This window comes from Toxorhynchites rutilus, chromosome 3 (genome assembly GCF_029784135.1).
Source record: "Toxorhynchites rutilus septentrionalis strain SRP chromosome 3, ASM2978413v1, whole genome shotgun sequence".
NCBI classification, from domain to species: Eukaryota; Metazoa; Arthropoda; class Insecta; order Diptera; family Culicidae; genus Toxorhynchites; species Toxorhynchites rutilus.
The window spans coordinates 160,261,108-160,288,608 of record NC_073746.1 but is presented as its reverse complement, the minus strand read 5'-3'; the positions used below and the strand labels follow the sequence as shown (position 1 = coordinate 160,288,608).

The 27,501-nt window shown below is 38.5% G+C and overlaps 1 protein-coding gene across 8 annotated transcripts in view; it reads left to right on the top strand.

The window, feature by feature from the left end:
* Positions 1 to 27,501, top strand: part of LOC129777669 (tyrosine-protein phosphatase Lar) — a 403,848-nt gene that overhangs the window by 3,425 nt on the left and 372,922 nt on the right. For 3 of the 8 annotated variants that reach the window (XM_055784079.1, XM_055784074.1, XM_055784075.1), the window contains exon 1: positions 6,137 to 6,785. The exons of 2 other annotated variants lie outside the window; for them this stretch is intronic. The gene's annotated coding sequence lies outside the window, so the exon portion shown is untranslated. Of the gene's footprint in view, positions 1 to 6,136; positions 6,786 to 27,501 lie in introns of those variants that run through there. 3 more of the 8 variants (XM_055784080.1, XM_055784083.1, XM_055784081.1) reach the window with 1 other exon arrangement.

The window sequence follows — 27,501 nt, the reverse complement described above, 5'->3', positions numbered from 1 at the left end:
CGCAAGACAAACCCCCCTCCCTCTTATGTTACGTAACGCTAACTTTTACACAAAGTCAAAGTCGTCATTCAACATAAAAAATCGATGCCCAGGTCGAAGTCACATGTTCTCACGGAAGTTCCTTTTATGCAAGTAATGACATCGGAACAACTTTCAACAAATTCGTAGAATTTTGGACAAACATAGACGGAAAATTAATACTGACATCAGTTGGGATTGGTGCTTTCAACCCATCTGGCGTTAAACTCAGAGGAACATTGACTGATATAAATTGATGTTGATTTACACTACTCCTTGGCTCAATGTAGCAGATCTTGTCATTACATTTCACTCCTTGCAAAAGGCCCTGGGATGTCCTTACGTGACGAGCAAACCATTCGGCTTAATATCAAACTAATTCCGCTTCATCGATTTTGGAGTTTGCTAACATAATATATTCTGCTTTGAGGGAATATCCGTCGAGCGCTAGATTATTCCACACATCAGCTAACGATTCCCCTGCATACTTAAAAATGTTTCGTTTCAACTTGAGATCCCTCATGATCATGAGGAAGTATTGAACCAACTAACTCCCGGGGGAAGAGGAGCCATCCGACGTTCAACGATTAAAGGCACTGCGTCCTGGAGCATTTGTAGTAACGCGTATTGGATCGAGATTCAATTGATTAAATGGTAAATCGAAAATATCTATGGCCTTTTTAAAACAGGTTATGGTCTGGTCCTCCATCCACATTATTTATGTTTACTGGCTTGATTATTCCTTGAAGCTGAATAATCTTGAATTCAGGCAGCTCGCTCACCCTTTTAAAGTCAAGTCCATGAGAAAATATGTTTAAAGAACAGTTCCTTCCTGAATGAACGGCAACCTACATAGGACCACTGAATTAAACTGCTTCAGCATGACCAATTTGCCCTAGCATCCTGCGACAACAGACGTAGTAAGATTTTGTTTGGCAGCCATGACAAAATCAAGATCTGTTTGGTCTGAAAAAGTCCAATTTTTAAGCATAATTTAACTTCAATATCATTGATTGGCGTAGAAATTATTTATTAGACGATGTTGATGGTATCCTCGTAATGCCAGGAAACATATATACTGTAGTAAAAATACATGGCTTTTTTGAGATGTAATGGAAATTTATTCAGTCACCAGGGTTAATTGTTCATATTGGGCAACGTAAATATCTTCATTATAATATAATTTAGATACACACAAAAATGGTAGTAATGAAATAAAAGGTAGCTTAACAAGGCTAAACTAGAGAACTGTCAACGCTTAAGAAGGGCACATAATGTTATTATATAGCTAATGCTTAGGGTATGGACAGGACAGGAATTTTTCATTCTAAACAAATTAATCGGGTATGCTTTTATTTAAATTTCTAATATTTATTAAAACTTCAGTCATCCAACTATTTGATAGTTCAGTAGATGATCCTGAAAGCTATGGTTTTGTTCTCGTCCAGTTCAGTAGCTTCTATATCTACATCTTCGACACCTACGTAGATATCTTCAGATGCTTTTCTAAATCTCCGAAGTCTGGTCCTGGAACATCAGATTTGATGTATTATTCTTGGCATATATATTAATCTGAGTAAATTCAGGTGTTTCAGTTTGTTTTGTTCAATTCAACAATCAATAGCAAAACGTAGTTCAAAAAACGGTAAAATTACATTTCGGTCGTAGTTGAATCTCTCTAGGTTATGTTTAACGACAGATTCCAGTGAGAGCGGAGGAATTTAGGATTTTCTATGATTCTAACTTGAATATTTTCTGAACTGATTTAAGGGGAGGGGACTTTTCTCGCTTCGAGCTGTGCATTTTCAATTCATTTGAAGAATAAACTTTCGGAATAAATGAATTTTCACGACAGTATAAGTGCACTTTTGAAATTTACATTCTCTGTGCTTCAGTAAGAAAAAGATAAACGATGTTATTTATTTATTATAACGCTATATGAATAAAATAGGTGCGATGAAAAAAATATTATTAAAATCAAGCCATTATTACAACGTAATTCAAAAAAATCTGTAAATTTTGTATGAAACATAAAAACATTGTAATATGTATCTACAGATTCTTGGTTTGAAAATATCTAGAAAATCCGTAGAAATACAGATTATTATGTAGATATCGTAGCTCTGTTCGAGATGCATCTATCGGTGTTTGCTTACTGGCTGCTGTTAAACCCATTAAGACACGTGCTTTATCCTCTTGGCTTAGGAAACATACATCATTTGTTCCCAGTATCGAAGTTAGCTGTCCAAGCATATAGGAGCTCATGAATTTATTTAGGAACAAAAATGAAATTTTGTTATGTAACGATCACGGTTAGCCCCCTTCCCTTACGTCACATTAAGTAATGCAAATGCAATAGGCTCAGTAAAGAATCGCCTACGCCCAAATGCAATCATGTTACGTTTATTATTTCTGAACTTGTTATTATTTCTGAACTTGTTGCGGGCTTGGATTAGGAATTCGGAAGCTAATTCCAAATATGGCATTCTGGATATCCAGCAAACAATATTTTAACCGAATGGCGGTCGAACATTGAGTGCTTTATACAACGATATGGTGAACTATATTTTTTTTTCTGAAAGCTGCGGTTTTTTTACATAACAGAGATTAGATTTTTGTCGTTTTTATGTTATGATTTCTCAAAGGTAACGTCTTTCATTAAGGGTGCCGAATCAGAAAACAGGCCACGTTTATATCAAATAAAGTTAACGTTAATAACTATTTTTGCCGCGAACGGATTTGGAGGATTCACACACCACACGAATCGAAAATTCCCTTAGATATGTTTTTTATGCTATATATTACAATCCCCTGTCGTGTGAACGATTAAATTGATGAAAATTAGAAGCATTTCCATTTTCCCATACATTTGTTCTGATCATTTGTGAGCTTCCCATTCCATGCTGTCAATAACAAGCACCTTATCGGCGATCAACGAAAGGGAATTATTTAAAGTCACCGTGAACAAAGGAAAAGGAAAAGAAGAAGAAGAACGAAGGGGAATATTTGCCTAGAGCATAAATATTGGATCATGCTGAGGTATCGTTCTAGATACGAAGCAATGAACATCGCTTGTTCTTCCTTGTTTTGCGTCATAACATGTCTTCGTTTCGGATTGAGCTGTGAATGCGACCACATAAGTTACCCGCTGATGTCTCTGGCATTGCAATCATTTCATCAAACTGACGCCATTCCATTAAGGTTGTGAACTATACAATTGTGTTGGGAATCATCAAACTAGGCTATCATCGACTCACCAAGAAAATAATTGTTTAGAAATTTCGAGTGTCATTTTGTTTCACATGACAGTAGCAAAACTATCTCCACGAAGGATGACAGCTAAGCTAATCGAAACCAGAAATATTGATAAAAAGAGCTTTTGTTTAGAAGAGCGCAAAGCGGAGATAAGTGTAAGTGTGTCTTGAACGCAACCTCCTATACTTTTTCCCCTTTATTTCCAAACATAACTTCTTCAAAAATTCATATATTCATATAAATTAATTTTATATACTGGACTGATTAGGATAATCGACATTTCAAATTGAAGCCAATCAGCTGAAAAAATATTACTATTGGTGAAAAAATAGGATCCTTGTCACACAGATCTAGTCTACGAAGGACTGCCTTCGATAAGTACTTAGCCTACAAAAAAAAAACAAAAATTCGGGAAAAGTGATGATTTATCCAACTTCTTTAATCCATCTGAAAAATACGTTTTCTCGAGGTCTGCAAAGTAGGCCTCTGTTGCGGCGATGACCTCCTCATTCGACTCAAAGATCTGCCCGGCGATTGACTTTTCCATGTTTGGAAACAAAAAACAGTCGCACGGGGCCAAATCTGGAGAATATGGTAGATGGGGCAGCATTTCGTAGTGCAATTCGACCAATTTAGCCGTGACGACGGCGGAATTTCCATTTTTTCCATTTTTCTAAAATCCGAGGACACGCCCGCTTCCACACACGGTCAAAACAAAACTACGGCTTCGATTCGGCTGAAATGTTGACAGTAGCCGTTTACGAGAATGTACTACACGATAAGTAATCTCTCTTGCGATACTGATACCATCGGGCGATGAGGCTAAGTACTTATCGGACCGCTCTTGCATTTGCATAGGAACATATTGAACGAAGACTGAAAACAAGATAATTCTGAAAAATCATAATTCGAAAACGAAGAAAAACACATTTCTGATTTTTAGATGTGCTATGTTAAAAATCCTCAGCTTTCAAGAAAAAATATAGCGCTCTCTATCTTTAACCATGTAAACTATAAAAGACAAATACAATCAATTGTTACGTAATGATTTGTTTTAAAAACTCATTTTTGGAAAAAAGGAGAAAAAATGATTTTTTTACCATCAGTTAACTATGAAAAATCATTACATCTTCTTCTTCTTCTTCTTCTTCTTCTTCTTTAATGGCACTAACGTTCCTAGAGGAACTTCGCCGTCTCAACGTAGTATTACTTGCGTCATTTTTATTAGTACTTAGTTGAGATTTCTATGCCAAATAACACGCCTTGAATGCATTCTGAGTGGCAAGCTCTAGAATACGCGTAATCACAGTGCAAGTCGGAGGAAATTTCTTTGACGAAAAATTCCCCCGACCAGAACGGGAATCGAACCCGAACACCCGGCATGTTAGTTATGACGCTAACCACTCGGCCAAGGGAGCAAATCATTACATAAGAACGACAAAAATCACAAGTCTGGATTTTGGATATGTTATGTGAAAAACCTCAGCTTTCAGGAAAAAATTATCAAAAAAAAAAGAAGTGGGTTATATCTGTGATATAACCGCAAGGTAAACGTAGGACTAACGTTGGCTCGGTAATCATTTATTTGAAATTGCATCTGAATCAATTCTAAATGAATGAATGAATGAATATTTTGAAAGATGCTGAAAGTTTTCTTGTTAGTTTGTGGTTTTATGAGTAAAAATATGCAATTGTTATTAACATAAAAGTCAACTCTTTCGAACTTGTTGGTGGTTCTGAAACGAACCGATGGAATTTGAGTGGCCTTGTAAAAGCAACCGAAGATGTTTGATACATGATTCACTTGTTTGCAACCGGTAATTTTGAACAGTTGGTACCGTTCTGAATCATATTTCGGACAACATCATATTTCGGACACTTTGTTCTAATATCTTGAAATGCTTAATGCACTGATGATATAACTATAAAATTAATATCACAATTGCTTCTTTAGAGTAATCCCTTGGTTTCACTATCATTTCACATGAGAACTACATTTAAATTATAACATAATCGGCAGAAATCCTACAGCACTACTCATTATCGTTTGTGTTTGACGTTTCCTTAGCGTGAACACGTAGAATTTAACCGTGCATAAATATTTAAATTTCTCCCGTGTTTTATCTTTTTCTTAATTTTAAAGAGGCTTTAAACTTTCCAGTTCATTCGCCTCTAATCCCTTGTTTCATCAGTTCTCATCATTGTTAACAGTTTACTGTGATTGCTTGGTAAGTGTTTCGCAGTTGAATAAAAAATATAATCTAGTGTAATGTAATTTTTGTCCAAAAAATTACAAAATAAAGTGTCCGAAATTTGATTTAGTGTCCGAAGTTTGATTCTTACTCGCTTCATTTGAAAAGCATTTTATTCGATTTTTTTTATGTTTTCAATCAAATAAGTACCAAAGTAAAAGGCTAAAAAGCATATTAAACTAATTTATTAAAAATTTCAACCAAATAATACCTGTGCATAAAGTTTAGATCTGTTTTCTGCATCATATTAAGGCATATGATGCAGAAAACGTCATGCGTCAGAAATATGATTCAGAACGATAGTTTTAGTGTTAATAATATACAACAGAAAATATATCTGCTTGTATAATGCAGGCAATCCTAATATTTTACCAGAATGCTGATTGACAATCAAAAATATTTCTATAGAGCAAAAGAAATTAGTGAAAAACACTTTAAGTAACTGCCAATTCAAAAATACCGAACGCGTTCACTGCCAATCGCTGCCACACTGGGTTCAAGAGCGCATGATCGCGTTCAAATCCTTGCTTGAAATTGACAGCTCGCACCACTACACACACGTGCAGACGCTTATACGCGTCGAACTGCGCTACGCCTCTTGTGTGCGTACATCTAGTCAATAATATCCATCCATCGGGATAATTTTCGTGTTTTCGTTCGATGCTGCTGATGTTTTATTGGAAAAACAACATTTTCCGGGAATTAAACGGTGTTCTTTTCGATTGAAAAACTCAATTACAGTGCGTGTGGTGTGTTTCCATTGAGAAATCCCTCCGTTCGGTGGAATCTTCGCTCGAACAACGACCCGATCATGTCAGACTGGCGAAGGCTCCTCCTGGACATTTTGGTCATCCCGTGAATGTCTGCAGCACGGAGTGTGTATATACAAAAGGCAGTGTGTACCGAGTAAAAATATTGATTTTTTCCGCTACTATCTCGCTGCGAATATCTCATATTGACGGGTGAAATTTATGTGAAACGGAAAAAATATAATGGTTCGTTGAGATAACGCCTCCGCGGACTGGAACGGTGCCGAAAGTGGGTGCGTGCGAGAGCTTTCGAGTCCTGTGATGGAAATAAATTCGAGTGATTTGATTTAGCACTAGGAAACACTTTACTTGCCCGATAATGCGTGGGTGGTGGGGAAAAAGTCATTAACAGTGGCGGTGTAGTGGCAGCATTAGCAGCAGCAAGTCGATGGTTTTGGATTTTCAGTGATACACATCGGAAGGAACAACAGGAAGCCACGGGCACGAGAAGGTAGGAATACGGCGGAAGCGTTTTGCGTGCGCCGAAAACACGCACATGAAGTGACACTGGACAGTTTGTGTTTGCCCGTGGGTCATTGGACGTTATTGAAGATGTTTGGGAATCGCTTAGGGATCGTCACGCAATGATGGTTGATGTGTACGGATATAATTTAACGTTTACCGACATGAAATGATAGCGCAGCTCGTCAATCGATGGACAGTAGGATTATTTTCGGGCAATTGAAAGTGTAATTAACACATTGACTGTTAACTATGAGATAACTTGGAGTTTACTCGCGAGTTATCTAGTTGATGATAACAGAAATGATGAAACGGAGATTCAATGCTTCTTACTATAAGTTATCAGATATTTTGAACAAATAGCACCGATTAACGACGTTATATCTTAGTTATTTTCTTACATGAATATATTACTCTTGTTTATAAATTTGGTTCGAGATTGAATCTCCCAAAATCTATTCTTGTTGGACAAAGGTTGGAACAGTTCCAGCTGGGTAATGCGGATAGTTTCAAATTGGTTGTCAAAAAGAATCCAATGGAAATGTCGAACAAGATCCAAGTGCTTCTTTTATTATTATAATCCACTATATAGAGAAAGTATCGTTATCAATAGCAAACATAATAAAACTTGTAAAAATGGGTGGGTTACATCTATGATATAGCCGCAAGATGGGCATGGGACTAACGTTAGCTTTGTAATAATTTGTTTGTATTGATTCAATTATTGAATGATACAATTTTCGAATTCAATTGAATCCAACATATTCGCTTTGTAAGTGGAGAATTTGAACAAATGCCATGCCAATTCAGCGAGCAGAAGATATGAAGGCATACTTTCCAATGTAGTACCTAATGACTGAGCCGAAGTATTGTGTTCGTACCTGCTTTTATGGTCTGTGTTGGACACACATTCCGGGGTGCAAAAAATATACATGCGGGTACAGAAGTACCCCCGGCTTGCATGGATCAACAACTCCAACTTCTATTTTTTATACTGTTGAAGCTTTCAACGTGAAAGTTCGTTCGCGTCTAGTATCTGGAATAACGATTTTCTTAGGCTCCTCAGTTTAGAAGTACAGTCAATCGCAAAATTAAGTATACACCCCGTGTTGGTTTGTTATTTTTGAGTTTTTCGTGGTTAAAAATGAAATAATTAAAAGCGACTCATATTCATCGTAAAATAGATTCTTTTCATTCTCATGAAGTGATAAGTAAAAAATTGAAATGGTCACATTTCTACTTCATGTTTGAAAAACAATTAAAAAACTATGGATGGGTTGTACCTATGGTATAACCGCAAGGTTGACGTAGGACTGCCGTTGGCTTAGTAATCAATTGAATTTCATCAATTAGCAATAATCCCACCTCAGATGTTCTTCATTGGGTACGATATCGCCGCTGCGTAGAGCTATCTTTTGCGTGCATTGATTAAATTATGGATTCAACTAGTGGATGAATGAAACTATTTACGAATTCAATTGCAAACAAATCTCAATTCAAGTTAATTCATGCATTATGGTGGTAGTTATCGCAGCAAATAGTTATCAACATTTTGCCTTTTGCGGTATGTGTAGAAGTTCAGTGAGCTGGCGATATGAAGAGAAACCTTCTAATGCAGTCTATAATAATCGAGCCAAAGCGTTGCTTTTGTACCCGCTTTTGTAGACCGTGTGAGCAAAACGAATTCCGAAGTGTAAAAATGCATGGGGGTATAAAAGTATGGCCGACTGAAATGTATCTGCAATGTCGATTTTCTTGGTTTCGGAATCTGTATTGGGAAAACACATTCCGGTTTGCAAAAATACAAGCGAGTTTAAAAGTACCCGTAGTTTGCTTATATTTTGCATTGCCAATTCCCACAGGCTCCATGTTTTTGAAATATGTGTTAGGGAAACCTTCCAATTTGCAAAAACGCAAACGAGTACAAAAGTACCCGCAGCTTGTATCTAATTTTCAATGTCGATTTCCTCAGGCTCCATGGTTTTGAAGTCTGTTTTAGGGAAACATTCCGATTTCCAGAAACCAAGCGAGTATAAAAGTACTCGCTTCTTGCATCTATTTTGCAATGTCGATTTCCCCAAGCTTCATGCTTTTGAAGTTTGTGTTAGGGAAACATTCCCATTTGCAAAAACGCAAGCGAGTACAAAAGTTCTCGCTGCTTGCTGCTTGGTGTGATTGGTGTGAGCCTGTTTTGAAAGCAATTTTAGGGCTATTGAAACAAGTTTTTGGATCAAAAAGTAACAAGCATATAACGCGTAGACATTTTATCTTTCAAGTGAAGTGATTATCATACCATTTCCTTCAGTTGTTTAGGAGCTATTAACGCTCAAAATCTCGTTCTCCGGCGTAACGCTTTCGTTTTCGGAACTTTGAACTTACACCCCAGTATAGAAATGAAAGACGTAGTCCTACGTCAAAACCTTCAATTCAGACATTGCAAAATTGAGTGTACAGTTCAAGTTTTTCTTAAAAAGACAATTGAAATCAGTTCAGAAATGTTAATAGATAACAAAAATTAATCTCCTAGTAATTGGTATGGCCCCCTTTGGCGTCCAACACTGTCTGCAAGCGCCGAGGCGAGATTTTTGCTCTCCCAGATCTCCTTAATCGTAGTTTCAAGTTCTGCTACGGTCCCTGAATTTTTATTCTTCGGACATTTCTTGATTCCCCACCTTAGATGCTCAATAGTGTTCAAAACTGGTGATTGAGGACGTGTTTTGAGTTGATTGGGACATTATAGAGTAAGCACTCTCGCACGATGAGACCAGTTTGCTTCGGGTCATTATGTTGTTGGAAGTAGTAATCACGAAAGAGACCCAATTTCTGCAAGAGACACTGATGGTTACGTTTCAGGATGTTTAATGAAGCCATCTTGTCCATCGCCGAACCGATAAACTTCATGGTTCCAGTTTTTCAAAAGCCGCCATTGTACTATACATCATTTGACTGCCGCACAATGGGGCCGTTCTGAAAAAAAGAAGGTCAAAAATCTTTTCTCGTCTTACCTTACATTTTAGAGGTTGGGTGTCTTCAGGAAAGTTGTTCAGAATGTTGATTTGGATAATTTGACGGTTTCATTTAAACTATTACTAAGTTACAGTATAAATTAAAAATAACTAACTTTTTATACTTACGAGACAGCGGAGTTATGTCTTCAGCAACATCGTAGAGCTATAAATTCCATGGAACATTGATGAAGATACATTTTTTTTCCAATTCATTAATTTGTAAGGCTCAATCGCATAAGCTTTGCGGAGCCGCTAATTCAAGGTTTGTTTATACAAAGTTTCAACTAATTGCTAGGTTTAGTAGGATTCGACCGAATACTCGCGGTTTACTCGAGGTTAAAATGGCAACATTTTTTGTGGGACGGGTCAGGTTAGGGATATGGATATGAGGTATCGTTGTCTCAACCGAGAGTAGACGCACTGTAGCATTGTGCACAATGACTAGGGATAGCATCTGGTGTTCGACTATCTGTCGAGGGTAGGCGACGGGGAGATGAGGGGGCATGCTGAAGATACATAATATCTATCTATCAGTACTTCAGAGATATAACTGTTTTTCTGGGGAGACTATCTCAAAACTAGTTTTTTAACTTAAGTTATACCTAAAATACATTATATCAACGCAACATGTTCCGCAAAGTTTTAGACAACATGAAAATACATAACTTTGCTGAAGACACTATTAGTGTTAAATGACACCATTGCGATGTACAGTGGTTACAAAGCAAAAATATGTCACTTTTATTCATTGAATTATTCAAAAATGTGCACCTCTGTGTATCAATACTCTGCGTAATTTTGTTCGTCAGGGCTTGGAGTATTCGGCACTACTATTCGAACTCGGGAACTCTCGGGAACATCACTTTTTAAACCAATTTTTACAGCGCAATTTACTCAATTTTGCTCTGTTTTCTTCATACTTTATCTGCTATTGATGTTTATTTGCATTATATGAATTTATAAATCAACTTCTGATTCTATCTCACTATCAGAACTCAAATTTGAGTTATTTTGCAGTAGTTTTATTGCAGTTGGTGATAGCAATTGAACTTTTTGAATTTCCGTTTTCGCAAGCTGCTTATCAGAGGGTCAGATGTCATAAGCAATGTTACAAAAACATCCTGATTGCAGACCTCTCGGCAAGTTGAATTTTGAAGGTTGTTCCTGCATGCTACTCGCCGGGCAGTGTCTGCGCTGACAGGTCTTCCAATGGTGCCGGCTACTTCGGTAGCCAATTTAGGAATGTTTGTTTTAGGGTTCTTTCGAGATGTTCGCACAATTACTCGTTCACCATCAGAAGACAGGATACGTTTGTGTCTTCTACTCGGGTGATTTTCCATGGTTCTTTCGTATTTCCACTTGTTTATGATTTTCTTTGCTGTATAGTGGGTTTTTCCGAGTATAGCTGATATTTCCTGCAAATTCTTTCCACGACAATTCATCCTTATTATCATTGTACGCGGAACAATATCTATTTCTTTCCTCTAACTTGCCATTTTGATTAAAAAAAACTATTTAAAACATCAATAAAACACAAAAACCAACACTGCCCAAGCAGTGGTTAAGTGTTGACACCAATCACTGACGAAAAAAGTACGCTAATTCGCAAAGATCCACTTACAACGCTAATTTGTTTGGAGAAATTTAAGGTTTACACTCAATTTAATAACAATTAGCAGAAAACTTTTAGCGGAATTTTATTGCACGTACAGTTAGTTAAATGTGTAAGTAATTAATATGAATCAAAAGAATAAATATATTCAAAGTGTTTTATACCAAATAAATGGAAGGTATCGTCAAGTAGCCTCTGAACACTCAATTTTGCGATTGACTGTAAGTGTTAGGGAAATATATTCCGGTCTGCACGAAGGCAAGTGAGTACGAAAGCAACCGCCGCTCGCATGTATTTGTAAAGCGGATTTCGCCAGGCACCCAGGTTTTGAAATCTGTGTCACATTTCGGCGGGAACAAAAGTCCTACCACTTGCATGTATTAGCAATGGCGACTCACTCAGGCACCTTGCTTTTGAAGTCTGTGTAAGGGAAACCGTGATTCGGACCTATCAAAACGGGGCTGTTAGGGCGTTTGGTTAGCGCTTGACATTTTACAGTTATTCATTGATAGATGCGTAGAAACATTTCCTATCAATTGATGCAAATATCTTTCTGATCTATTCAGAAATGTTCGAATTATAACTATTCGAAATGTTTCATTTATTTCCTGCATGTTCTGTGTTTATGTTTTAATTCATCACTCTTTCCTCATATTACCCCTCAACCTCTATTGCCTTGAGAAAGACATTCGATCCCTCTCCGTCCAGCTCGACCAGCAACAATGTGATCCAGTCGGTGTCCTCACGAAGAATGACTTTGTGTGGGTTCAAATTGTGGATGGCTTATTCATACCAATAAGTTGAAAATGGGCAGAATCGAATGTATTAGTTGCTCGTTTCTGACGGTACGTTATGGTAAGCACACAAATCTGTGGGAAAATGAGAATGCTCCCAGTTTTCATTCATTTAAATCGTTTAGGGATAAGGGAATTCTAATGTATGACACATCAAACAAATCTTAGAGAATTTTCGATTTGATTGGTATGCAAATCATCAGAATCTGATCGCTGTGAAAATATTTATTAACGTTAACGTATTTCATAAAAACGTGACCTGCTTTCTGATTTGGCACCCTTCCTGAAAGACATAGTTTCACGTCAAAAATCGCAGATCAGTTGAGCGGTTCAAAAGCTATTTTTTGACGTAGAAATACGTCTTTCATTAATTTATAAATGTTAGAAAACATGTCACGTTTTTATGAAATAAAGTTATCGTCAATAACTACTTTTGCCTCCAACGGATTTTGGCGATTTATATACCAAACGAATCGGAAATTCCCCAAGATTTGTTTGATATGTTGTACACTACAATCCCCTGGTGTGCAAATGATTCAAATTGACGAAAACAAAATTGCGACTTTTCCATACATTTGTTCCGCTCATTGGTGAGCTTTCCTACCCGTGCCGTCAAAAACGAGCAACTCAGCGACGAGCAACGAAGGGGAATATTATAATATAATTGGATCTCGCTGAGGCAAACTTTCATTCTTCGTGGGACACTCGACTGGTGAACATCATTTGTTGGACGGGCTTCGGCGGGGGATCGATTGCCTTTCTCGAGGCATTAGTGAGGAGGAGCAATTCAACAGAAGTTTTCGCCAATGGCCTTTTTGAAGGCTATAGACGAATGAAATGAAGAAGTTTAAAGTATCTTTAATTCAACAAGGAAGTATTTTCAGCATCGTTCTGCATTCGAAGCAATGAACATCGCTTGTTCTTCTTTGTTTTGTGTTATCACATGTCTTCGTTTCGGATTGAGCTGTGGACGCGACCAAATTACTCACTCGCTGATGTATTTGGTATTGCAATCGTTACATCGAACTAACGCCATTGCATAAGTTTCTGAACTATACAATTGTGTATGTGGAATCATCAAGCTAGGTTATCATCGGCTCACCAAGAAATATTGTTCTGGAATTTTTGTTTGTGATTTGATTTTACATGACAGTAGCAAAACTCCCCACCAAGGATGACAGCTAAACTAATCGAGACCGACAATATTAACAAAAAGGGCTTCTGTTAAGAAGAACGCAAAACGGAGATTAGTGTGTATATTTAGTTGCTTCATGCCTGCTCCTTCAAGTATCTGCTCCCGTGTGCATCGCAACAATCGCTTAATTGTTTGAAGATATGATGGGCGATTGTTTGGGGGTGCCAATTATGAAGCCGTGATAATGGATCTCTGTTGAGGCAAATATTCTGTCTTACTCATTACTCTAAGCAGTTAACATCGCTTGTTTTCCGTCATCATAAGGTCTTCGTTGGTGCCTTTGACATTGCATCAATGCATTGAACTGACCCTATTGTGAAGCAGGCGTTAAGGTTGTGCGCCAAAAAATTATTTAGGGAATGTTAAGCTAGACCATGTGAATGTCATGCTGGAATATTATGAGTTATTTGGGTTCGCGTGCCAGCCGCAATACTGCCTTCTACAAGTATGGCGTTTGCGCTAATCTTTATCATAATGAAGCAATCCAACTCTTTCCGAGGTCATTGAGATTAACAGACAAAGTTTATTTCGTTTATTTAGTCACCAACAAAGTAAATGTTGTTCTGGAATGTTGTATGCGATTTGGTTTCGCTGGCCAGTAGCAAAACTTTCTCCACTAAGGATGACAGCTGCGCTCATCTCGAGAATGAGAAAGTAATGCAACTTTTCTCGAGGTCAGAATATTAACAGAAACGTTTCTTTTGAGAATAACGCAAAATGATAATTTCGCAGCATTCTAAAATAATATCCGAAGATATAAACAAGCAACTTGAACAAAATAACAGCGCAGTTCTACGTCAACAATGCGGTCATGTCTTGGACACAACCTCCTATATTTTTTTAAATGGGCGTAGTGGAAAAAAACAGTTTTTCAGATCACTCTAATTATGAATTATCCACCATAAGGGTGAAATAAAAAAGGGTCTAAATGTTTTCGAAAAGGAAAAAAACATGCGAGGTTTGAGCAAAACCAGAGCTATTTTTTCACGGTAGATCGTTTATCATGGAATTGCTAATACGATCGCCGTGGTCAAAATTTAGACTTCCCGAAAAAATATCATCCAAAAAATGACAAATATTTATTTTTCGGTTTAAGCCATATCCATGCCAATCAATACCACTTGATTGTGTTTTATTTTAACTTCAAATTCTATGCCGCTAAACTTCCAGTTCAGGTATGGTAAGCCTTCAAGAGGTATTCATCTAGGCATCATGTAGATATATTTTAATATAGCAAGTTTCATAAGCAGCGTTAATATTAGTCTAAACCTTATTAGACTAAACCTTCCAGAAAACACACAACATAAATATTCGCAACTCATCTATATAATTGATAATGAAGTTATTTGTGAGTCGAACACTTGCATCCACTGATAAGCTTGTCATGATTAACATTTATTTTTATACATGTAATATGACACTCAAGTAGACACATTCGCATTATCAAGTTGATGCCTTACATTTTGATGCATTATACGAGTTGTGGCTATCACGTAACAGGTCTGACTTTGTACACCATTTCAATTTGATTTGTAAATATGATAATTATTATTATGATTGAATGATTCAACATATTGAATAAAACGTGTAGATTTTCCTCAAGAAAATAAACAAATATATTAGCCTCTCTACGTTGAACCCAAAAAATTGTAATATAAAAAAGTTGGTGATCATCGCCCTTTAACGGTCACCACTGTTGCGTTCTGGTCATCATTATTTTAAAAGAGATCCACAATTCTTACCAAGAGTTTTCATGCACTATCTCTGATGATGCGTATTACACTGAAGAGTTAAAGTGGTGTGCAAACTGCCAAACAATGCCATAAAAACTAAATATAATACAAATGACAGATTAAATGTCCCAGCTGTTGTGAAACAGATTGGTAGCCACAGTTTTGAAGTCCTGAGACTTCGAGGATGCTCTGCAATCTCATCGATACACTGGAAAAGTTGAAATATCGCTGCAGATCCCACTGGCTATGTCTAACTACTTTGAATGCAAACTGATGAAATCACAGTAATGATTGTTCAGCGGTTGATGCATGTCATCGGCTGAGAGCAAAAGTACTATACAAATTGTGCTCGGCCTGGCTATACTAATTTCTATTTTACTACCATATTCAACGGACGCACAGCATTTTTTTCCTCAGTATATGCACGAAAAAAGCATAGAACAAAGCTTGAACTGGAGGGCAGAAGCTGGGCAGCAGAAAAATATTAAATAGGGCGTACCGCATCGGGTTTGATACTGCTAGGTTTAGAAAGTTTGTGTATGATTGAACCGCAAGTAAGCATTGTTGATTTTATGAGTTGTTAAAAATATTAGGTTACCGGTAAATTTAATCGGTTTTACAACAGATGGCGTAGCACTTCTCCAATTTGGATGAAGTCAAAAATTGGATCGATTCGTGGTTAGCCGACAAACCGGCCAATTAGATCTGGCAATTCACGCAGAGGGATCTGTGAATTGCCAGATTGATGGGAAAAAGTTGTGACTAGCGATGGGCAATACTTTGAATATTGAATTTGTAACCAGTTTTGCAGAATGAAGAATTGATTTTTGAAAAAATAAACGAAGAAACTTGCCGGTACTCCTATTATAAAGGGTGTGTCACATCCAATTGCATCACGGGAAAAACGCTGTAGAGATTTAATTTTTAGGAATTATATCTTCAGCTGTCGCTTATAATCAGATAAGAGTGTATAGATCACGTTGGCCATGCTTCACTGTCAATTTTTCGTAAATTTGGAAAAATGTCGTCGAACGAAAAAGAGCGTCGTGAATTAATCCTGTGCACTCATTTCGAGAATCCGGAGTTGTCACATCGGCACATCGGTAAGATGCTGGGAATCGTCCAATCCACGGTCAGCAGAGTACTAAAACGATACTTCGAGAACCTAACCATCGACCGGAAGGTGAAGAACGGCAAAAATGGATGCTCCGTCAGTGAAAAAGATCACAAGCGCGTAGTTAAGCAGGTTAGACGTGATCCGAGAAGTTCGGTCCGGGATGTCGCCAATAAGCTGAATTTGTCAAGTTCATTCGTCCAGCGGACCAAGCAGCGGGAGGGCCTGCGTACATACAAGGTTCAGAAGGCTCCTAACCGCGACGAAAGGCAAAACATGGTGGGGAAGACGCGAGCCCGGAAGCTGTACACCGAAATGCTGACGAAGCCGCATTGCCTGGTAATGGACGACGAAACCTACGTCAAAGCGGACTTTCGTCAGCTGCCGGGCCTGTTCTTCTCCGCAGAGGACAAATTCAGCGTTCCGGAGGAGATTCGCAAGCAGAAACTATCCAAGTTTGCCAAAAAGTACATGGTGTGGCAAGCGATCTGCTCTTGCGGAAAGCGGAGCGCCCCCTTCGTGATGACCGGCACGGTAAACGGGCAGGTTTACCTTAAGGAGTGCCTACAGAAGCGCTTACTACCACTATTGAAGCAGCACGAGGGCCCGACCATCTTCTGGCCGGATCTCGCTTCGTGCCACTATTCAAAGGACGTGTTGGAGTGATATGAAGCTAACGGGGTCACCTTCGTGCCAAAGGAAATGAACCCGCCCAACGCGCCGGAGCTTCGCCCAATAGAGAAATATTGGGCGATTATGAAGCAGGCCCTCCGGAAGAACCCAAAAGTTGTCAAATCGGAGGCGGACTTCAAGAGAAAATGGATTTCTGTTCAAAAAAAAAACTACAACCTGACGTTGTACAGAACCTTATGGACGGGGTAAAGAGGAAGGTGCGAGCATACGGGCTTGGGCTCGAAGTATGAATAAAAAGAAAATGCCAAAAGTTGTTTAATAGTTTTTATTTTACTGTCTAAAATTTTCAAAAGGATCGGTCTACTGGGCGAATTTCTACAGCGTTTTTTCCGTGATGCAATTTGATGTAACACACCCTTTATATGGTTCTGCTCTTGAATTAAACAACTTTTTTTTTTTTTTTCCAAATACTAAAAATAAATCACGTGTACAATGATTTCCTTTGATAAAACACACAACGAACACAAACTCTATAGAAGATAGTTGAATACATCTTCAATATAAGTTTGCCGGCGTAAAAAATTTCATGTTTTGAACCATCAAACTAGTGACTATAATTACTAGGTGAAAATTATTACCCAGGTCAAACCAAAACATTTCGAATGTGTCTCAAATGGAACGGAAAAAACTCTGACATTGGAGTGGTACAATTCGCGTTTTTTTATTGAATAGATCGCATCAAATAAACGTCACAATGTGAGCTTGGGTACTAGTAAACAATTCAACATCATTACGATTAGAAGCATTTGTTGATGTCAGCTGTTTGTGCAAGATAATGGAGACACCCGAGACACCTGACAACGGCTGATAACATGTTGCTCAGTTGCTCAAACTAACCTGGAAACGTTTCATCGGGACGACCTACCTCGTCCGCCATATTCTCCAGATATCGCCCTTATCCAATACATTTTGTCCCGATGGTCTAGCTGAGCAGCACTTCTATTGTTATGAAGAGACCACAAATTGGATAGATTTGTGGATCGTTTCGAAAAACCAGCAGCTTCACAGACGAAGATTCCTTGCCGCCAGAAGGATGAGAACAGAGTTTGATTAGCGAAGGGCAATACAGTGGAACCTCGATTATCCGATGACCCGTGGTGCGGGTTATTCGCGAAAGCAAGCTCCATAGTAAATCTATAGACCTTCCCCGAACTTGTCAGTGAGTGATAAACTCATGCACTTTTGTTTTGTCATGGCTTTCACATTATCTGATCACTGGTGTACACGACCTTGTAGATGTATAGTTTATTGATTTCTGTATTGATGAAACATGCTTTTTATGCTGAAATATCTTTTTTTCGTGTTTGGAACTCATTTTTAGTCCTTTATAGCGCTAACTGCGATTACCGTTATTCACGATGAGCTAGCCAGACTATTCCGCGGATAATCGCGGCTCTACTGTACTTTAAATAATGAGATTTTAGTCATTTCCTCGGGATGAAACCTCAAATTTTAACAATGAAACGGCGGATTTCAATTTGCACATCTGATAGACAAAACTGGCTGGAAATGTCAAGAACTTTGACAAGCAAACTAAATCTAATATGTTATAGTTTTTTTTCTTTTGCTTTAATTTTTTTTTCTAAGTGTTTTAGTGGTAGATATGGTTAACATCATTTTTTTCTATTTTAATGATTTTTTTTATCTAGGAGACCTGGGTTGTTTTTTTTTTCAAGAGAAATCACTTCTTCTTTAACAAATATTCTGTCTCTTAAGCAGTATTGAATTAAGATTTTTCACTATAAGAAGATTTGACAAAAATCATAATCTGATTTTGCTGAACTTTTCCTTCTGGCTCATTGAATTTATGTGACACTAGCTGACCCGGCAAACTTCGTCCCGCCCACAATTAATTTTTTGTTATCAATACCTTCAAACATTTTCGTTTTCTTACTAAGCGCAAGTTCATGAGTGCAATCACAGAACTGTTCATTGATTGATCTTCTTATCGACCCCGTTGAATTTACCTTCTACTAAAAAAATTCCTAGTACTTCTACCAAAACTCATCATTATAATATCAAATTATTTTCAGACACAATTCTCGTTCAAGATTTTTCAACCACTTGCAAGTAACATGATTCTCCGTTACATGAAATAAATGTTTGATACAGAAAATATGATAGAACGTTTCGTGCCCCCTAAAATCTTCACAAGCCAAATTTGGCTCCAGTTGCTTGATTAGTTTTCGAGTTATGCAGAAATATGTTTTTTATTTGTAAGCTAGGGTGGAGGAGCGTCGAACCACCATAAAAACATTTATTGCATCCTTATAGATGCATCAGAAGCAGCTTACGGAGCATGCACCTTTGCTCGTTCAGTGGATCCAGAAGGCAATGTACGTATCATTTTAAATAGCGCCTCTTCAAAGACTATCTCTTCATAAACTCGAACTGTGTGCAGCAGTCGTCGCAGCTAAACTTCACTCCCGGATACTTGAAGCCCTTGATATGAAAAACACAAATTCTCTCTACTGGTCTGATTCTACTGTGGTTCTACAATGGCTGAAATCTCCTCCACACACATGGAAAACCTTTATTGCCAATAAGGTTTCAGAAATTCAGACCACTACTAAAAGTATATAGTGGAATCATGTAGCAGGTTCTGAAAATCCTGCTGATCTTCTATCTCGCGGCATGAATGTGGAAGATTTCCTTCAAAGTTCTCTTTGGAAAAAAGGACCGGCATGGCTTTCTTATTCAGCGGAGAATTGGCCTATAGCAGAGCAATTCGCATCACCCGAAGCAGAAAGTGAACGCAAAATTGTTTTGACTGTTTCAACTAGAACTGAACTGGTATACAGCACGATTCTTTCACGATACTCAGAATTTTCACGCTCAGTTCGAGTCATCGGATATTGTGTGAGATTCACGAATAATGCACGAGCCAAAATCAGAAAAAATCCCATCGCTTCAAATGGTTCTACCCCCAGCACTTCGATGAACGTCCAGCAACTTCTGAGATCTAAAACAATACTGATTCGTCTAGCTCAGGCTGAAGGTTTTCCAGAAGAGATTCGAGACCTTCAAAACGGCATGATAGTGAAAAGGCAATCTTCAATTCGATTATTTAATCCATTTCTGGATCAGTCAGGTATATTGAGAGTGGGAGGGCGGCTTAGATTGGCAGAAAAAACATACGAATCCAAACATCCAGCTTCACTTCCCAGTTTCCATCCGCTTGCTAAGCTTATAGCAAAATCCATTCACCTAAAACTCATTCATAGCGGCGGCCGATTAACATTGGCTACAATGCGCGAAGAATATTGGCCTGTAAAAAGTCGACGGCTGATTCGAAACGTAATTAGAAATTGTATGCAATATACCCGAGCAAATCCCGTTCCGGTCCGTCAACAGATTGGCCAACTTCCTGTTGCTAGGATTACACCGAGCAGGCCCTCCACTGTTACAGGGGTTGATTACGCTGGACCTCTGTATTTGAAGGCAATACACAAAAGAGCTTCACCAACTAAAGCATACATGTACTTGTTCATTTGTTTCGCAACGAAAGCAGTTCACCTAGAGCTGGTGAGTGATCTTTCGACGCCGGCCTTTCTCACCGCACTCCGTCGTTTTGTTGCTCGGCGGGGCCGCCCTGCGCATCTACACTCCGACAACGACAAAAACTTTATCGGAGCCTGAAACGAACTTCATGATCTGTATCGTATGTTGAGCGATCAAAACGAGGTTGATAAAATCCCAAGATTCTGCGTGGATGAACACATCACTTGGCACTTAAACCCACCAAAGGCGCCACATTTTGGTGGGCTCTGGGAGGCTGCCGTAAAGACAGCCAAACTTCAACTTTATCGTCAACTTGGCAATTCGCGTGTCTCTTTCGAAGATTTATCTACCATTCTTGCAGAGATAGAAGCAGCGATGAATTCAAGGCCACTTGTCCCGATGACAGAGGACCCCGAAGATTATAACGTCATCACACCGGCTCATTTTTTGATCGGGTCGAGCATCCAGATCCCAACGTTTGCGAAATCCATCTCACTCGCCTTGATCATTATCAACGACTGCAGCAGTTGTTCCAGAATTTTTGGCATTTCTGGAGACCCGAATACGTACAGGAGCTCCAACGAGACACCTGCAAATACCAACCAAACACGGAAATTCGACCAGGGAGACTAGTAGTGATAATCGACGAGTTCCAACATCCAGTTCGTTGGCCCATAGCCCGCATTGCAGCTGTGCATCCAGGCAAGGACAAACTGATCAGAGTAGTGACCTTACGAACTGCTAAAGGACTCCTGGCTCGGCCAGTAACAAAGATTTGCTTATTACCAGATGAATCGAGCATCCAGCAGCAACACTGTGAACTTTGAACCAATAATGGAAAGTAGCAAGAAGAAAATTAAAATTCAACAATTGTATTATTATTAAATAAGAACCATACATATTTTGTTTGAAATTGTCAATTTCAAGGTGGCGGCAATTTTACATCTAGATAAGACATTTTATGGATAAAAGCCGAATCCACTTTGTGTAACTACCTCAATTAATTATAGGCACATAAAGCGCCAGTTCAAATCCAACCTTTGAGAAATACAGTCTATTCCTATTAAAGTTCCGATGTTATTTTTAAAAACGTCCAAGAAGCTCCAAGTGAAGAAGGGAGATCCGACCTGCCCAAACACCCTACATACAAATTATCATGTCGATCGGTTCAGTAGTTTCCGAGTCCATAAGAATCAGACAGACAGACAGACAGACAGACAGACAGACAGAAATCCATTTTTATATATTAGGCTGTCAAAAAAGTCCTGCGGTATTTTTTTTTGAATTTTCATTTGTTCATAAAATTAGTTACAATCATTTGTTTTAAGTCAAATATGTGCCGTTTTGTCCGATGACTTGTTCCCAACGAGATGCCAACTTCATAATACCCCTGTTATAGAAGCTCGCTTCCTTATTGGCAAAAAACTCGGATAGCCAATTTTCACAGGTCTCTTTTGTGGCTAACTTCTGACTACCTAGCTCGTTCGCCATGGACAACAACAGGTGGTAGTCACTTGGTGCAAGGTCCGGACTATACGGCGGATGCAAAAGAACCTCCCATCCGAGCTCCCGGAGCTTCTGGCGCGTCACCAAAAAGTGTCTGGCGTTGTCCTGATGGAAGACAATGCGGCCTCTGTTTATCAAAGATGGCCTCTTCTTCATGAGTGCTACCTTCAAGCGGTCCAGTTGTTGGCAGTACAGGTCCGAATTGAGCGTTTGGCCATAGGGAAGCAGCTCATAATAGATTATTCCTGGCCGTTAATGAGGGCTTGGCCACCGTCTGAGCCGCTTCAGCGGGCTTCGACCACGACCGTTTGCGCTTCACGTTGTCGTAAGTGACCCACTTTTCATCGCCAGTCACCATCCGCTTCAGAAACGGGTCGATTTTGTTGCGATTCAGCAGCGATTCACATGCGTCGATACGGTCAAAGATGTTTTTTGCGTCAACGTGTGTGGCACCCATACATCGAGCTTCTTTGTGAATCCAAGCTTCTTCAAATGGTTAATAGCGGTTTGATGACTTATCCCCAGCTCTTGGCCGATGCTACGGCTGCTACTATGCCGGTCTTTCTCGGATAATTCAGCGATTTTGTCGCAATTTTCGACGACAGGCCTTCCGGAGTGTGGCGCATCTTCGACGACCAGAACCACCAGAACGAAAACGTTGAAACCATCGTTGTGCGGTGGAAATGGAAACTGTATCGGGTCCATAAACTGCACAAATTTTATTGGCAGCTTGAGATGCATTTTTGCCTTTGTCATAGTAGTACTGTAAAATATGTCGGATTTTCTCTTTATTTTGCTCCATATTTGCGACACTAACTCACGAATGACTTAACCAAACAAAACTGCCAAGGACTATATTATAGCGCGTAAAAATAGCTTGCCAACAAGCTATAGTATGACTCGATACAATGAATACAACTAGAACTACGCGCTTACAACGACACCTCGCGGAAATACCGCAGGACTTTCTTGACAGCTAATATATAGATTCAGGTAATTTTTTAACCGAGACAAATGAAACCACCAGAACCACCAGAACGAAAACGTTGAAACCATCGTTGTGCGGTGGAAATGGAAACTGTATCGGGTCCATAAACTGCACAAATTTTATTGGCAGCTTGAGATGCATTTTTGCCTTTGTCATAGTAGTACTGTAAAATATGTCGGATTTTCTCTTTATTTTGCTCCATATTTGCGACACTATAACTCACGAATGACTTAACCAAACAAAACTGCCAAGGACTATATTATAGCGCGTAAAAATAGCTTTCCAACAAGCTATAGTATGACTCGATACAATGAATACAACTAGAACTACGCGCTTACAACGACACCTCGCGGAAATACCGCAGGAATTTCTTGACAGCTAATATATAGATTCAGGTAATTTTTTAACCGAGACAAATGAAATTAGGGTCAATATCATAGAGTCATTTAGTGTTTTTTGTTCCACAATATCAACAATATCAACTACAGGTCGTACTCGATTATATACAAACTCAATTATATATTGACTCGGAATATATATGATTTGATTATATACAATTTAAGGCCCGTTTATACACAGTTTGCAATTTTATTTTTCACATTTCATATATGACTTATTTCAAGAAAAAAATGTAAAATTTCAACGTTGAGGTGAAATTTCAGTGACTATTATAGGTACAGTTGCGTAAAAATCGTAACTTTGAAGATTTTGCTTGAGTTTTCACCAGGAATTGTTTATATCGATATGGCAGCGAAATTAAGAAGGATAGAAGTTGGGTGTCAAAGAACAAACTGTAGAGCGGTTCATTTGATAGGAACAATCAAGTTTAATATGATTTTTTGGCTTAAAATTAATAACAACACATCAAAAATTACTTTCTTTCACTTACATTTTTTCACTTCCAAAATGTTATTTAAATCCACTAATTTAGATATTCCACTTCTATATCCTATACTAAACTTTCTCATCTCTCGCATGGAAGCAACAGAAACGTCTCACTTAGCGTACTTTGCAATGTAGAGCCAGTTTGAGATAACAGAGTCCGAAACGAAATATGTTCTATAACTCCGTCATTGTTGAAATTCGAACATATGCGTAGAACGGTTTTTCCATCAAATATGATCGTCTATAACCTCACGAGAGAATCTGAATGAATTAACTTTTTCCATGTGAGAAAGGTGTTTTCTGACTTCAATGGAATGAATCGAAAATTAAATTCTCCTTCATATTCAAAAAACGAAAAATATATGCATAAAAAACGAATGAAAAATTTTTTTTACTCGATTATATACAGTGAGAAGAAATCCGAGACTGTATATAATCGAGTCCACCCTGTACTTTGATAATAAGAAAATGAAATAAATAAATACTTTACTTGGTTAGAACAAAATTATTTTCAAGCTAAAAAGTGCCAAAAAATATTTATGCTGGGCTGTGAAACGCAGCAAAAAATATGTGAATTAAAATCCCGATGATATTTTTTAAGGAATTGCCAAGCCCATTATTCAACCCAGACGACGCCAATAACTGTTGTGTGCTAACCAATTGCCAGTGAATCCATCAAGAACTGGACGAATATGTCAAATATATGTTAAAACATAAACTGATAGAAACGGATTTGATACGGGAGAAATTTTCTTCATTCTCGCTAAAAATGAAGCCCATAAATTCTTGTCCGATACCGGTCTCAACCGTGCCGCAAACTACGCCACCCCCGAGCAAAAAACACAATCATCGATAAGAACCGTTCCGGGGAAATCTTATATTTACAACAATCGGGTGGGTGAAACAAATCAAATTAACTTGCAGGCAAAACGCCCTCCGCGTCGGACTCGAAACTTTGTTTCAAAAACATCAATGGTTGTTCGTGAGAACTTGTTTTAAACTGAATAATTTATTTCCCGAGAATGGTTACGATAATATATAACGCGATCATTAAAATACTTCTTATCGCTTGTTCAGTTGGCCCCAATGAAAGCCCAAGAACAATCTTCGCTTTACATGATTTCATTCCATCTCTCCAACAAGTTAATGTTATAATTTAAAAATTCGGTGCTTGTTACGGGCTGTCTCATCGCACGCTGCGGTAGGACCGAAACAAATCCCACAAAATTCCATCCAATTGTTGCTTCCGAAGCCCCCAAAAACTTTTAAAAAGTTCAAATTATGGCGAACGAATGGAGACCCCCGCGAGTCATCTTCTCCCCAATATTTCCGGCAAAATCCCCTCTGGGTGTGGGGGCAGGCCCATTGTGTTGCTGCTCTATTTCCCGTTTGCGGTTCAGTTACTTCCTCTCTAACCCCAAACCCAAAGCTTTCCGGAGGTCGGGAAGGAATTTTTCCTGAACCCGAGCAGGTAAAGCGAGCACAGAACACCTCCTCCAGCAGCCGCTCTGCGTTCCTGTGCTGTGTATACCTTCGAGCATTAAAATGGACACACAGTAAACCGCAGAAATACACACAAAATTTGCCCCACGGAAGGGTTTAATAATAAAATCATTACCGTGCCGTCGGCTTCTATCCTTCGTTTGCTCCAAATGGCAACGAGCTGAACCGCCACAGCATAGCATTAACGATTCCCAATCCATTCGTACGGCAAACACGAGCAAGGGATGGGACCGATTTGCCGCAAGTGCCGAGAAAGATGCTGCGAGAGGGGATTGAAATAGAATTTTATTTATTTACGATTTGGCTTAGGCCCGGAATCCGCCTTAAACACGTTCGCTTTGATTATTGTTGCTTTGTTCTACGGCATCGTGAACTCATTAACACCGTGGAAATCCTCGGCGGTAATGAATTTATCCGGCTGGCATTCAAGACATATGCTCCCTCTGCTCGTTTATAGCGGTTTATTCGACGAGAAAGGCTACATCAAACGGAATAGATGCGGTGGAGCTTCCCGAATCGTGATATGATCACCGATTTATACTTTAATACTTTCAATTACTCGAATGTTTTTTTTTTATTATAGTGACTTTCAACTCATTTGGCTGGTTCGTCACTTTTACTTCCATTTTTGGAAGAATGTCGGGAATGAGAATTGAACTCGTGACCTTTAGCGTGAGAGGCATGAATGTTACCACTACGCCAGATCGCCTCCTATTACTCGAATGTGTTTATTTGATGTAGCACATAAGAAAATGATTATCCCAAATCATTGATCATTGATAGTTATAATATTATTAGGAGAATCCTACAATTCCTCTTGCATTACTGCATTTCCAATTCTGAGGAAAAAAATGAGATTTTATTCATGTCACATCACTTAACCCCTTCGCGTACAACATCGAGTCTCACTCGTAGTGTACTCGCATAACATATGGCTCTAGAACGCTCAGCAGAGTAGTGAAAACACCTGATGTGTGTAACGTACTAAATAATACACTGAGGGGTTAAAGGATTAATTTAACATTGACTTCCACCATTAGCATAAGCGATAAAATTATTCCACCGCGTTATACCTTCTAGAGATCAACATTAAGTTATCATACCTAGAACATAAAATTTATATTCTGGGTTATACAGATAAGCTATGTTTGGAAAATGTAAATCCTGTGATCAAGCGCCATGGACCATGGTTCTCAAATTGGCGTCCAAGCAAAAGAAATAGCTCTTTAAAATTTTGCTCGTGTAACGCGAAAATGTAAGCTTTTCGCGCGCGTAGTTAGGACAATCAGCAGATTTCAAGCAGATTTCGAGACAAGAATTTTACACGACAGGTTAGGGTGGCAATGGATGTATGGAAAAAAAATCATCGAATATCAAAAACCGACCATGTACATTTTGTTTATTAGCCCAAAAAAATGACCTGTGCAAAGTTTCAGCTCAATCGGACATGATTTAGGGGTGCCTCAAAGCGCTCAAAGTTTTGATTTTTTTGATCCTCAAGGGAAGGGGGAAGTAAAGGAAATTTGGAAAATCGAAATTTCGATGTCAAATGACTTCACAGTGCATGAAACATCGAGACTGGTCGAGAAAACCTAGAAAAAAATTTTTTGGTCGATATGTGACGATGAAGGTATGGAACAAAATTAACTATCGAATTTAAAAAACCGAAATTTTGACCGCTTTGAGGCACTCCTAAATCATGTCCGATTGAGCTGAAACTTTGCACAGGTCATTTTTTGGGCCAATAAACGAAATGTACATGGTCGGTTTTTGAAATTTGACATGACTATTTTCGCTGCCACCCTAGTATAGGTATATAGTCATTCCATGCCGAACCGATATAGTGGATCTCAGATTTTCGTAAAAATTGGTAGTTTTGTTCGAAATATTGTTTTTTTTTTGTCAAAACAGCGACATTCTTTGTGAAAAAGTTGCGTTTTGCCTCAAAAATCGAGACAAAAAATTACACCAAATTTTCATATTTCAAAATATCGAAAAAATCCTACGTGCGGTGACAGGAAATTTTGTGGAGAATCTGGGAAAAACCAATTTCATCAAAATCGGATGAACCGTTCCGGAGGTAGCACTCCCACCAGTTTGCAAAACATGGTTTCGAGAAAAATGCGTTTTAAATTTTGGATGCATTTATTTTCTTTATTTTACACCGTATCTG